We start from the raw sequence: 15012 nt of genomic DNA, 5'->3' as shown, positions 1-15012 counted from the left end.
ATTTTATGTAATGTGTTGAAACGGACCTGGATCTTGTGTTTATTCAAGATTTTGGAGATCTTTTTTGTGATCCCAGCAATGTAGGGTAAAGTGATGGTTTTGAAAGGCTCCTCAAGAGGGTTCTTCTTCATGGTTTGAGTGATAGCTTTGCGGATTGTATAGTCGGAGTAACCATTAGCCCTAAGAGCTTGGTGTACGTGCTTGAGTTCACTGCTTATGTGTTCCTGGTCGGATATGCATTGGGCTCTATGATACAGAGTCTTGATGAGAGAATTCTTCTGTGATGGATGGTGGTGGGAATCCGGTTTCAGATAAGCATCCGTATGGGTAGCTTTCCTGTAGACAGAGTGGCTCATTGAACCATCAGGTCTCTTTTTAATTAGGACATCCAAAAAAGGTATCTTGCCATCTATTTCGACTTCCATGGTAAATCTGATGGCTGGGTGTATGGAATTGATGTGGTCGAAGAATTGGTCTAGAGCAGGCCGGCCATGTGGCCAGATGACAAAAGTGTCATCCACGTACCTCTTCCATAAGGTTGGGCGCAGAGTGGCAGTCTGGATGGCGTCAGTCTCAAATTTCTCCATGAAAATGTTAGCTATAACTGGAGAAAGGGGGGAGCCCATTGGGGTGCCCTCAGTTTGTTTGTAGAAAGTTCCATTCCAAGTGAAGTATGTATTGGTTAAACAGTGTCTCACCAGGGGGGGTACCTCAGTGTTTAGTCCTTGATGAACCAAGTCTTCAATGATTGCAATGGTGTCAGGTACAGGAACCTTGGTGAATAAGGAAACTACATCAAAACTGACAAGCAGGTCGTCTGGGGACAGGGAAATACCCTTGATTGTTGATACCAGGTGAGTAGAATTTTGTACCGCAGAGGTGGTCTTTCATCAGATTTACCATGGAAGTCGAAATAGATGGCAAGATACCTTTTTTGGATGTCCTAATTAAAAAGAGACCTGATGGTTCAATGAGCCACTCTGTCTACAGGAAAGCTACCCATACGGATGCTTATCTGAAACCGGATTCCCACCACCATCCATCACAGAAGAATTCTCTCATCAAGACTCTGTATCATAGAGCCCAATGCATATCCGACCAGGAACACATAAGCAGTGAACTCAAGCACGTACACCAAGCTCTTAGGGCTAATGGTTACTCCGACTATACAATCCGCAAAGCTATCACTCAAACCATGAAGAAGAACCCTCTTGAGGAGCCTTTCAAAACCATCACTTTACCCTACATTGCTGGGATCACAAAAAAGATCTCCAAAATCTTGAATAAACACAAGATCCAGGTCCGTTTCAACACATTACATAAAATCCGTGATCTGGTTCCGTCTGTAAAAGATGTGATTCCGGACATACAATACCCTGGTGTCTACAAACTAAGTTGCCTCTGTGGTAGTAGTTACATTGGAGAAACCAAACGCCATGTCTCGGACCGCATTCGTGAACATAAAGCAGACCTTAAACACGGTAGGACCAACACCTCGGCCGTAGCAGATCATTGTTCTAATTCAGTAGGCTCACATGCCATTGACTTTTCCAAGACGGAGGTTCTTTGTAAGCCATCTGGCTTCCATGAGAGATTCGTTCATGAGGCTATCCACATATACAAGCACAGAGACAATTTCAACCGAGAAGATGGATTCTATCTTAGCAATCATTGGAAAGATTTGATAAATCATTTCAGTTCTTGATTTATTGTTCACGCTTACAGTGGCTTTCAGACAGCATACATTATAAAAAAATTCGTCTCCCCCCTCCTCTTTTAAAAAAAAATAGATGGGCTAGTCCTGAGCAAACTGCCAATCGCTGCGCGTGACGCCAACGTTTTTTTAAATAAATAAATAAATGTGCCGTTTTAAAAATACATTTATGCAAACCGACACACCTGATGATGACCGTTTGAGTTATGGTCGAAACGTCGTGAGAATTTTGTATTGTTTTATATATATTTTGTTATTTTGTTGTTTCTCTTCAACGTGACTTTACCGAAAAAACTAAGAATATGAATTACTGCAGTCACGAAAGCTTTAAATCAAAATTTAATGTCACTTACCTCTTAATGTCGCCTAATGATGTCACTTCCCTGTTAATATCGCCTGATGATGTCACTTCCCTCTTAATATCGCCTGATGATGTCACTTCCCTCTTAATGTCGCCTGATGATGTCACTTCCCTCTTAATGTTGCCTACCGATGTCACTTCCCCTCTCAATGTCACCTGATGATGTCACTTCCGTCTAAATGTCGCCTGATGTCACTTCCTTCTTAATGTCGCCTGGTGATGTCACTTCCTGCTTAATGTCACCTCATGATGTCACTTCCCTCTTAATGTCACCTGATGATGTCACTTCCCTCGCATTCAATGCAAACATGTCCAGGGCCCCGAGCCCCCCACCTCCGTCTGAAATGTCCAATGCGCCCATCGCAGAAAGCTGGTGCTACACACAGGTAACTTGTTCCCCTGTGGCCAATCACATTCAACGGGTCTCCGTCTTGTGCCGGTCAAAGTATGCGCATGGCTAATGCATTTAACTTTTACACGTTTTTTGTTCATCGCAAAGCCATCCAAAATGGTTTCATAATTATGTGTAAGTGCAATTATGGATTATCATTTTACAGGCTATTTTTGTACATCAGATTGCAAAGTTCATAGAATTGCACTAACAACATTATACTAGATAATTGTCTCTGATTTTGACTGGTAGTGTATTTTTACAAAAGGGGCAGCAGTTTTTATCAAATAAAAAAAATAAAAAGGCCTTTTATTGCACACTCTAATCTATGACATATTGAGACTTGTTGTGTTAACGCTGTGCAGTAATGAACATGCAAGGTAATCCCAGAACACTAATAAGACCCTTTCATTTACAGTAATGTTTCTTTCCTTATAGGCAGTTTGTGTTTTTGAGCACAATATTCAGATGTGTGGGTGAAATACTTGAGGGTTTGTCAATGGTCATGTATTTATGGTAATGAATGAGCTTTATAGCTGTTATGTGCTCGTGTATTTCAGGTTAAGGTTGTAAAGTTCTCTTATATGTGGACCATCAACAATTTCAGCTTCTGTCGTGAAGAAATGGGCCAAGTTCTCAAGAGTTCTACATTTTCAGCAGGCACCAATGATACATTGAAATGGTACAGTAAATTCTGGCTATTTTATGACATTTAAAAAAATCACAATGCTCACGGAGGTGCTTTACTAGAACAATTTTGCATAGTGCATGTTTTAGTTCATACTATATTGTTTTAGCAATGTAGTCTGCGCATACATACACACCTAATATGTCTTGTTTATATGTTCAATCAGGTGCCTACGCATACACCCCAAGGGTCTTGACGAAGAGAGTAAAGATTACCTATCGTTGTACTTGTTATTGGTCAGCTGTCCCAAGAGTGAAGTCTACGCCAAGTTCAAGGTTTCTATTCTTAATGCCAAGGGAGAGGAAACCAAGGCTATGGGTGAAACTACTTGTATTTAAGTATCAATTCACGTCATATGTGTATTTGGTAACAGGATTATATCATAATCAGCCATTATTTATCGACTGCTTGAAACATTGTATAAACCTTACGAACACGATCCCTCATCCTTCACATGAGCTGATCTAATATCTCCTTGTCTACGTTTGACATCGTCTTGGGCATGTACTCTACTTTTCTTCCTATTCGACCACTAGTCTCATCCATCAACCATCCCATTTAGCGATGTGTCCTGTCCAAGCCCAATCTATATTTACAACAGTCAATATGTTGTCTCTAATTTGCCGTTTTGATTTGACCAACGTGTTCCTCTTTCAGTTTCTCACTAATTCTCAACATACTTCTCTCCACGCTTTGTGTACTTTTTGGTTTTGTTCCATTTGTCAGTGTTTCTGTTTGTAATCAGTGTTTCATAGTAGGTAATATGCACTAGATTGGAATCTTTCATCCTGTAGCACATTGCAACTTTTCATTATCAAATTCATATTCCAAAAGTGCTCTTGATCCTGTTCCACCTTCAGAAGTTGCCATTATGCATATTTTTTGTGTTTTCCATGATATTGACCCTCCAATAATTATTTTATTTTGCTTAGTGTACCTGGACATTGTCATTCACGGACATTTCTTTTCCTAGTTTTACAATCTTCACCATGTGTTATTCCATTGTAATTTATCAAGTGACGGCTTTATTTTTCTGCTTGCACTCACTGTTTATTACAACTTCATTATTTTTGTTTGTATTCTCATCCATTTTTTTATTCATTTCTGGTGGTTTTACAAAGGTTGGCATTTTCATCCCATTTCACACTTCTCCTTTACCTTGCTTTAGTGGTTCATATTGTTTGTTTTATAATTGCCTTATTACTTTCAGGATACTCTTTCAATGCGCGATAACTATTTTAAGTGATGACATCCATACATTTACTGTGCTTTGCTAAGGCTATTAACATGTTTCTGAGAGTCTAAATATATCTTTTTGTTTTAAACTTTCATGTTTTTTTCTTATTATTTGCTTTGGTGTTGTCTTTGGTAATGTTAACATGTAACTCACGTCACACAACCATGTTTACAAAGACAAGCATTATTAATACACAAACACATTCAACTAATCCATATGAACTATATATTCATACACTTAAATCCAGGTCTGATTTTCATCTACCTTGAAGTTAAAAGCTAAACTGAACTATTTTTATTTTACCAGGCAAGGCCCACTGAACTACAGTGTGGGAAAAAATATTTGATGCCCTGCTGATTTTGTACGTTTGCCCACTAACAAAGAAATGATCAGTCTATAATTTTAATGGTAGGTTTATTTCAACAGTGAGAGACAGAATAACAACAACAAAATCCAGAAAAACGCATGTCAAAAATTGTATAAATTGATTGGCATTTTAATGAGGGAAATAAGTATTTGACTCCCTCTCTATCAGAAAGATTTCTGGCTCCCAGGTGTCGTTTATACAGGTAACGAGCTGAGATTAGGAGCACACTCTTAAAGGGAGTGCTCCTAATCTCAGCTTACCTGTATAACAGACACCTTTCCACAGAAGCAATCAATCAGATTCCAAACTCTCCACCATGGCCAAGACTAAAGAGCTCTCCAAGGATGTCAGGGACAAGATTGTAGACCTACACAAGGCTGGAATGGGCTACAAGACCATTGCCAAGCAGCTTGGTGAGAAGGTGACAACAGTTGGTGCGATTATTCGCAAATGGAAGAAACACAAAAGAACTGTCAATCTCCCTCGGTTTGGGGCCCCATGCAAGATCTCACCTCGTGGGGTTGCAATGATCATGAGAACGGTGAGGAATCAGCCCAGAACTACACGGGAGGATCTTGTCAATGATCTCAAGGCAGCTGGGACCATAGTCACCAAGAAAACAATTGGTAACACACTACGCCGTGAAGGACTGAAATCCTGCAGCGCCCGCAAGGTCCCCCTGCAAAACAAAGTACATATACATGCCTGTCTGAAGCTTGCCAATTAACATCTGAGTGATTCAGAGAACAACTGGGTGAAAGTGTTGTGGTCAGATGAGACCAAAATGGACCTCTTTGGCATCAACTCAACTCGCCGTGTTTGGAGGAGGAGGAATGCTGCCTATGACCCCAAGAACACCATCCCCACTGTCAAACATGGAGGTGTAAACATTATGCTTTGGGGGTGTTTTTCTGCTAAGGAGACGGGACAACTTCACCGCATCAAAGGGAAAATGGACGGGGCCATGTACCGTCAAATCTTGGGTGAGAACCTCCTTCCCTCAGCCAGGGCATTGAAAATGGGTCATGTATGGGTATCCCAGCATGACAATAACCCAAAACACACGGCCAAGGCAACAAAGGAGTGGCTCAAGAAAAAGCACATTAAGGTCCTGGAGTGGCCTAGCCAGTCTCCAGACCTTAATCCCATAGAAAATATGTGGAGGGAGCTGAAGGTTCGAGTTGCCAAACATCAGCCTCGAAACCTTAATGACTTGGAGAAGATCTGCAAAGAGGAGTGGGACAAAATCCCTCCTGAGATGTGTGCAAACCAGGTGGCCAACTACAAGAAACGTCTGACCTCTGTGATTGCCAACAAGGGTTTTGCCACCAAGTACTAGGTCATGTTTTGCAGAGGGGTCAAATACTTATTTCCCTCATTAAAATGCAAATCAATTTTTGACATGCGTTTTTCTGAATTTTGTTGTTTTTCTGTCTCTCACTGTTCAAATAAACCTACCATTAAAATGATAGACTGATCATTTCTTTGTCAGTGGGCAAACGTACAAAATCAGCAGGGAATCAAATACTTTTTTCCCTCACTGTACATAGCTCTTTTTCAGAAGTGCCCCGGCCACAAACGATAGCTTAACGAGATGGCTTATTGTGTGGAAATGTATAGCAGCCAAATACTCTGGATATTTATAAATATGGAGGGAAAAACCGGAAGATCTGGATAAAAATACATGCAACCACAAGGAGAACATGCAGATTCCAAATATACAGGCATCAGGGTTGAGATCGAACCCCATGACCTATATACCAGGCGAGGTAGTTGACTGCCACCGTGGCGCAGGGCTTTAGAATACATTGCTGTCTTTACACTTTGAAAATAGAATAACATTTTTTTTTCCTATTACATGAAATTACCACCGTTTATTGTAAGAACTGGTGAGTATTGTTTGAAATCTATTTTTTTACAGAGAGCCCGCGAGCATACCGCTTTTTCCAAGGAAAAGACTGGGGATTTAAAAAATTCATTCGAAGAGATTTTTTGCTTGATGAATCTAATAGCTTGTTTCCAGATAACAAACTGACACTCTTTGGTGAAGTAAGTATGAAATGCTGCAGCTAATGTGTAATTTTCTATTTTAGTCATTACAATTGCACAGTTGGAGTCAATATTCTACTTAATTGATGATTGTAATAATTACTTTCCCTGTTCCATACAAGGAAATTGTTAACATGAGTTTTACAAGCACGTTTTTCCTCCACTGGTGCTAGAGTTAACATAGCACAACAATTAAATAATCAAGCGTAATTTTTTTTAGGTTTTCTCCCTCTGGATAGTGTTTATATTTAAACCTTGACATTTTTATAAACTAGAATGTCAGGTATTACATAAAGTGTTTTGTTTAAATGTCGCCACATGAATTCCTTTTCCTATTCTCGGACATCAACCAGTTTGATGTAAATGTTTCTTGTCCTTAGGGGGGTCCTTTTAATCAGCCAGATTTATATTTTTTACCTTTAAAATACTTTACAAAATACAAGCATTTTTGATAATGAAAGGAAGCACATCAAGAAGGGCTGTTCACTTCCTCTGTTGTTGTGCAGAACCCATAATTAGGGGCCTCACTACCTGTTTAAACTGTTTATACAGTGTAAAATAACTTGACAAAAATATAGAATGAAAATTGATTAATATGAAAAACATTTCACGGACCTCTATTTTGGCATTATTCACAACACTTGTTCTGATATAGGATGTCTGTGCAGATTTGCTTGCTTGATTGAACCAAAGCCTACATCTTCATGCAAAATGTGTAGTTAAGTGAGGATTTGTAAAAAAAAATCATCAAATGCCTTCTCAAAGCTGGTTGATGTCTATGCAGGTTAGTGTGGTGCAGGATTCCGTGAACATTTCTGGTCAATCCAGCATGAGTACATTGATAGTGCCAGATTGCCGGCTGGCAGTTGACTTCGGGGAGATCTGGGACAATTCCCGCTTCACTGACTGCCTGCTTCGTGTTGGTGGCCAGGAGTTTAAAGCACACAAGGCCGTATTGGCAGGTCTGTGCCACAACAAGCAACACATGCGTCGTTTAGTGTACAATAGAACCATATAATTAATGATACTGTAATTAGTTTGGGGTAATCAACTACAGCCATTTCCTGTTTTACACTGAATTTTATTAACTAACACTGGCAAATGCTTACGTCAATTTGTAATGCTTTTTGTTAAAGGATACATCAGTAAATATGTGTAATGAATTCAACTGAGTCACAGACGCACTTCTTCAACCGACACACGGGGTACTACCCCGTAACACATGAACAACCTATGGTGGTGGACCACCAGGCTATCTACACTAATTATACGGGAATTAGCTACGACGGACCGGACCCTGGCCGGGGTCCGGGTCCACGTGTTGGTGACTCTTGTAGGACGTAGATTCTTCAGAATGAACAACAGCAGCCGGTCCCTCTCAGGGACCCGGCTTTTATCCTCTGTGGCGGGGGTGGCTCCGCCCTTGGCCACGACCACCTTCTGGAATCCTCTAGCGGGTTCCCGGCCCTGACACGTGACCACCCCTAGCCCCCACCTGGGGGCCCTGTGTACACTTTACCGGTCACGTGTCCTTCGTGGTCAAGTGCCATGGCCCTTGGTAACCCCATTCCCATGGCCAGCACTCTCACACCCTATCCTGTAGGGGTCGGCACCCCACGCAGAGCGTGGTGCCACTCAGCACTGTCAGACAGCGCTCACCATGCCCCTCTCGGGCCGGTACTGCACCCACATCCACATGGTGCCCGCGATGTTAATACATCGCACGCCGTGCCTCTCTATAGCCGGCATTACACAGTGACATTCGCGATGTCACTACATATATAAATGTAATATTGTATTGTGTGAGAGATGAACATATTTAATTAGCCTGTTGCTAAAGTTTTTATTCCGTTTTTATTTACTTCACTATATCGTTGTTGTGCAGGAATTCATTTTTCACAATGCAGTTATGGTGTAGGTTTTGAGCCTCTAATTTGGACATTTATTTGCGTCCATGTTTGACAAATCTGTAATGGATATGCCATATGAAATAAAATATGGATCTGGATTTTACCTCTTTTGTATCTAGATTATTTGATCTCTAGATATAACATCTAAATGTGTCTGTACCACATTCTGGTGTTTTTCCAATTCACTGTACAGTAAAACCTTGAATTGCGAGTAACTTGGTCTGCAAGTGTTTTGCAAGACGAGCAAATTTTTTTAATAAATATTAATTTGATAAACGAGTGAGGTTTTGCAATACGAGTAGTACGTATACGCTTTGTCTGCCGAGCGTCACGTGATCACAACTGATATACGAGTGCTTTGATATACGAGTGCTTTGGATTACAAACACGTTTCCGGAACAAATTATTCTCGCAATCCAAGGTTTTACTCTATTTGTTAACAGTTGCTTTACCTTTTTCAGGTCGGTCACTTGTTTTTAATGCTATGTTTGAACATGAAATGGAAGAGAGCAAAAAGGTATCTTTAAATGCAATCTTAATACAGCACATTAATACTGTGATCATACATTTCCAAGGTGCATTTGTCACAATGGATCGGTTGATAAGTATCTCTTGAGAGTGCTGTCAAATGTTGAACTATTACCCTAGTAACTCTTTTGGCGCATTGCACATTTATTATCAAAAAGTATTCATTCCGAGGGAATGTTAGATTGTATTTTATAGCTATTTTTTATACAACATTTCACAGAAGGCCATTGCATGTGTGTCAAGAATGGATTTATTACGCGCAATAAATAGTCATCGGCAAGTTGAATACAACTTGAATGGAGCCACTTTACATGTGTTGTGTAGATATAAAGGATGTTTATTTAATTTAATGCTATATTTTCGTCTCCCAATATATGCCGAAGTTAATTTGAATATATTGTGTTGCTACCTTGCAGATACGAGTGGAGATTAATGATGTGGAGCCTGACGTGTTCAAGGAAATGATGAGTTTTGTCTATACGGGAAGGGCTCCAAACCTGGAGAAGATGGCTGATGAGCTGCTGGCCGCTGCTGACAAGGTTACACGCTTAAAATATTAACATGAGATCGCACCACCTTGTGATGTATCGGTATGCAGTTGTAGGTCGCAAGTGAAATTAAAACAGCATTTAGGTATTTTCTAAAGCCCGTGTCACAAATAATATGAATAGCAAATGTATATGATGTAGACGTTCACATTAGTGCTTTCAGGTTTTGGAATTGATGTCCTGGGAGATGATTGAATTTTCAACAAAAAATATAAATTGTCATGCAATTTCACAATTGAATTGAATGTCAAACTGGTATTAGTCCATGCTAGAGGCTAGTACGTGTGCATTGAAGTGCATTCACATGCAGCATTTTTATCCTAAGTGCAACCATTTGGCTGTGTGTTCTTGTATTGAGGGTTTTTTGTTAATCACATTAACAATTGATACAATTAGTAATAAAATAAAGGGAAGTGTTTTAAAAGATTGTTTGATATGGCATGGCTGTATAGAAATAAATTGGAACAAATATACTTTTATTAAGGAAACGGATATCCTGCTGTTCCTGAAGATCTGCCAGATAATCAGTTAAGAGTCATTACTCTCCCTTCTGGAACATCATATTCAATAGTTCCTAAAGCGATTGTAATGAAATAAGAATACAAATCGTATAAAGTCGCATGTTCAAGCTTTGTTCATTAAAGTTTAATATTCTGCTAGAGTTGAAATATGGTGGCTTGCAGTTGCATTGTTTATCAGCTTAACAACCAAACTCTTTAAGCTCTTGGAAAACAACATCTCACCTCCTTTGTAATTTGCATGACTTTGTAACCAATATAATAAAGTTTAGGACAAGGACCCCTAATTATAGTAGAGATCAATAAATACATGACTTAAAACATAAATATGCTGAAAGGTTGATGCCATGTTTTAAGAAAATTCTCAAACATTTGACTGCTATATACTGCGTTTATAAAGTAGTTCATGGAGTGAGGGAATGTTATACAAGCGAAATAGGTAGAGAAAATAGTGTTCTTAATACTGAAATTGCACTTTGTTTTTACTTTTCTCAAGTATGCATTAGAGAGGTTGAAGGTGATGTGCGAGGAGGCACTATGCACAAACTTGTCGGTGGAAAATGTTGTAGAGACTTTGATCTTGGCCGATTTGCACAGTGCAGAGCAGTTGAAGGCCCGGGCCATTGACTTCATAATAAACAGGCAAGTCTAGTGAGAGTGTGACTGTCACTGAGCTGCGTAACATTGATGATGTTACCTGGCAATTTGCATTACAGTCCCTTTTAATGGAGACTAACCGTTTGCCCCAATCCTTATAGACACTGCTTATTAGGAGCTCACTTAACCCTGACTTGTACTTGCAGTCATGCGATGGACGTAATGGAGACGGCGGGCTGGAAGTCCATGGTTCTGTCTCGCCCTCACCTGGTTGCGGATGCTTTCCGTGCCTTGGCCACGGCCCAGTCTCCACAGCTGGGACCTCCATGCAAGCGTCTCAAACAGACTTAACGGTGGCAGGCAAAGAACATCTATGACCAGGAAAACTTTGGCTGCACGGTGCGGTTATTTACCTGTGGCCTCCATGCAAACAACCGTGAAGACTTTGCATCAGACTACCAACTTTCCTCTGCTTTGAAAATAATGTTAATTTAAGCAAATATGTTTACTTTCACAAAAAGGTGGCCAAATTCACTTTACCATGTAATATAGTGTTACATCTATACATCTACAACTCTATAAACAAGTATATATGTAGAAAAAGTGGAAAACTACAACCTAATAAACACCACGACATATCCCAATTGAGAGAGTGTAAAATAAAACGTTCGATGTGATTGTCCCTAGGTGGCAGGACAATTTGGTTCAATTGTTTAGTTAAGCAAAAACAGAATGGTCTAAAACCCTGCAATGTCTACCTTAACGTGAAGGATGAGTATTCGTCCAGTGTCTGTGTACTCAAGGTTACAGATAGTGGTATAGGGAACAACCAGTTCTGAAAGATAAGAATGTGCCAAGCCATATAAGGCCTTAATTCAAGAGGTAAACTTTTCAGATTGATTTTTCATTGCACAGACAGCTTATGCATTGACTAGAACAGGAGTACTATGATTGCGCGAGTTTGAAGACTGACAAAGATAATATTGCAGTCGTGTATCCTGCGTATAACAAAGCATGGATGGAGTGCTCGGTGTAAGAAAAGGCAAGGCACAGCATCAATTTGGCCATGTTACGCAGTTGATAACATTTCACTTTTTTGCTCGTATGGGCTTTCATGTATGACCCAAAGGTTTTTGACTTACAACAAAAGTAAATCTTATGTCCATCAATTTAGTAGTTTGTATTCACGGAAACAAGATGTGCTGTTTTCTAAGTTTTGTTTCGTATTATATTGTAATGATTTGTTTTTATTATGAATTTCATCTATTACCAACTCGTAGCATCATGTCAACCCAGAGTTTTACGTGATTGGAAGGACCATAATTTTTGCATCAGCGCTGTTTTACGTAACCTCTCACTTAAAATTAAATTGTACATAAAATTGCATAAGCTTTGAAGGATTACACACATAGATTTGGAAGCACAGATATAATATGAAAGTACAACAAATGAGCAGTGTCATGGATTTGAGTCGATTTTAAGAATATTACAATCTAATGCAATGTGTTGGGATATGAACAAATGCAAACGACGAGAATGTTGGAGTTTTTTTTACGTGTTAAACGTACAAAACAAGTTGGATAATACATGCAAAATTAAGGATAGCCAGTGTTGTAAGCAGTCTATTTATTTTGTTATTTGTTTAATATTTTAGTTTCGTCCTTATATATATTTGATGCTAAAGATGTATATGGTACATTGCACTCTACCTATTCAATTAAAAACTGATTAGGTGATTCGGGGAAGTTATTTGTTGTCATGGTGAGAGTTAAAGCATTGAAATCTGATTGGGGTTCTAATCTGCAGCAAGTCTATGCTGTCATAAGTGAGTGTGAGTGCGGTGGACTAATTGACCCCTGAAATATATCAGGCAGTTACCGATAATGTACTCTTCAAATTGTTGCCTTGTATGACTTCCGAAATTGAAAACACTTTGCGCCAAATGTAAATGTTTATTGGAAAATGGATATACTGTAACTGCCAAAAAATATATATAATTGCAGAAATAATAATATGGTCTTTGTAAAAAGTGTGTGTTTTGAAAAAGTGTGATTGCATGCAAGACAGTTTTGGGTTCTTCCCACGAGTTTTTTTGCATATTCAGAGATGAAAATATGTTAATTGGTTAAATTAAAATTTTTTGCTACAATTGTAATACAAAAATATAAACTTGAAGCTAGAAATGCGGTATAGTGCCCCAATGTTTGACCTTTTTATCTTTTTCCATTACAGATAATACTGTTTTGGATGTAATATAAATGTTTTGTAAGGCCCTTTTACAATGAATTGTCAGCAGATGATTGGAATTGCAAAATGAACCATTCTTGTATATTACGTGTTTTCTAAATTGATTTGCATTATAAATGGCAATATAAACCCTTTTCATGTGGTAAATATATTACCGTTATCTGATCTCTTCTAGAAATCAGTATTTGGATATAAGAAAAAAAGCAGCTTTTAGCTCGGCACCACTTATTCCACATTTTTTTCATTAAAATTGTTTTTGATGTTAATATTTTCATTCATGACATTTTGCAGTGTTACACTTTTTATTTTCGGTAAAGTCTCGTCGAAAGAAATTACTACACTTTACCCGAAAGAACCAAAGAGTCATTCCTGCAGTCACGAAAGCTTTGAATCTATTTTGCTGTGTATTTAAAAGTTGAAAAAACATGAATGTACCTGGAAATATGTCCAGTTTAAGTTGTCATGTTCTTTACTCTGGGAATGTTACAGATATGTGGATATGTCAAATTTCAATTGACACCCAACAACAACATTTTAACAAGTTGTATTTTGGAGCCTTGCCACTTTTATAGGCATGTTTACCATGTGTTGATAAACAGTTCACTGGAGAATTGTAATGTGTTCACTGTTCATCATTTACAGCGTTTTGTCAACCCACTGCTTAAACGAAGGCCTCACCACACCATGTCGGTCATTCTTCACCCACTGATGTTAACTGTGGCTGGGAATTGAACTGGTTGTTTCGTCAGTTTCCTAGTGCCATCACTCCATTCAATTACATCCTGTTTAATGTGTATAATTATAAGTGGCATTCTTACTCTTTGGTTCTATTCGGTAAAGTCACGTAGGTAAAAAAATTAAAACAACAAAAATCACGACGTTTCGGCCACAACACAAGCGGCCTTCATCAGGTGAAGGGACCAACCTGTCCAGCGGGCAGCGTTGGAGTGAAGAAAGCCAAGCGCTGGTCGCCTCCCTTTAAGCTGTGAGGGGGCAAACAGCAAACGCTCTGACAAAGGAAATTAGCATGAAACGCACCACTGACAAAGTTTGGAATTAGCACAAGATGATAATACACCACCCTGGGAGTTTGGAATACCACTATGCATGTTGTTGCGTTGCAACAACAACATTCATAAATACAAACTGACAATTTCATCCTTGCAGTCACGAAAGCTTCAAATCTAGAAGTTGCATTCTATTTTTGGTGATCATACGTTCAGTATTTTCTGCTGAACTGAGTGTTGGATTTATTCATTTTAAATGTACTTTTTGCTTGGTTACATTTTGCTCAGGTAACAGCTCGCATTTGCGGTAACTGGTGCCATACATCAATGTCTTGTATGGCATTAGACACGTCTGTACGAACAGTGTTTTCATTAGCCTCCATTTATCAGTTAGGGGAACAACTAAGCTCGAAGGGAGCAGTACGTGTCGTTCTGGTCACTCAACACGACGTGTACTGTTCACGGACCACTGAGAAAACGCGTTGCAACAACAACATGCATAAATACAAACTGACAATTTCAGCCAGTGCAGCAGCTTTATATAGCATGACCACATCGATTCAAGCTTCACAAACATCTTATTCGTATGTGCAGACGTGTAGCAACTACAATAATGTTTCTTTGAGGTGGTAGAGCCGGATGACTGCGTCAGCTGTAGCAGATTGTATCACTGTAATGCCTCCATTATGTTTGTGAATCGGGCATTGAATTGTTATATGTTCCATGGTTCTGGGTGAGCCCAGTCGCACACTGGAGAGTTTTTTCTATTTTCCTTTTTTGTGCATCGACCGGATGTTGTTTAGGGTAGCCCGTAAGCTTTACGGAAGATTGAAGCCAGGTACCTTTTACA

At 39.2% G+C, this 15012-nt stretch overlaps 1 long non-coding RNA gene across 3 annotated transcripts; it reads left to right on the top strand.

Annotated features, from left to right (window-relative positions):
* Positions 1-2343: 2343 nt before the first annotated feature.
* LOC142917867 (uncharacterized) lies at positions 2344-9600 on the top strand. Of its 3 annotated transcripts, none has more exons than XR_012937252.1 (6): positions 2344-2461; positions 3027-3148; positions 3321-3472; positions 6680-6807; positions 7592-7769; positions 9179-9599. It is a non-coding gene; the product is annotated as an uncharacterized LOC142917867 (long non-coding RNA). The 3 variants fall into 3 exon arrangements; XR_012937254.1 differs by lacking the exon at positions 2344-2461 and adding an exon at positions 2462-2520 and having other exon boundaries at positions 9179-9600; XR_012937253.1 differs by lacking the exon at positions 2344-2461 and adding an exon at positions 2514-2601 and having other exon boundaries at positions 9179-9600.
* The last annotated feature ends 5412 nt before the right edge of the window (positions 9601-15012 follow it).

The sequence above is a fragment of the Petromyzon marinus genome, unplaced genomic scaffold, assembly GCF_048934315.1.
Source record: "Petromyzon marinus isolate PM22_M1 ecotype Great Lakes invasive population unplaced genomic scaffold, UKy_Petmar_22M1.pri1.0 PM_G_Scaffold_54, whole genome shotgun sequence".
Lineage (NCBI taxonomy): Eukaryota > Metazoa > Chordata > Hyperoartia > Petromyzontiformes > Petromyzontidae > Petromyzon > Petromyzon marinus.
This window is presented reverse-complemented; position numbering and strand designations above follow the sequence as displayed.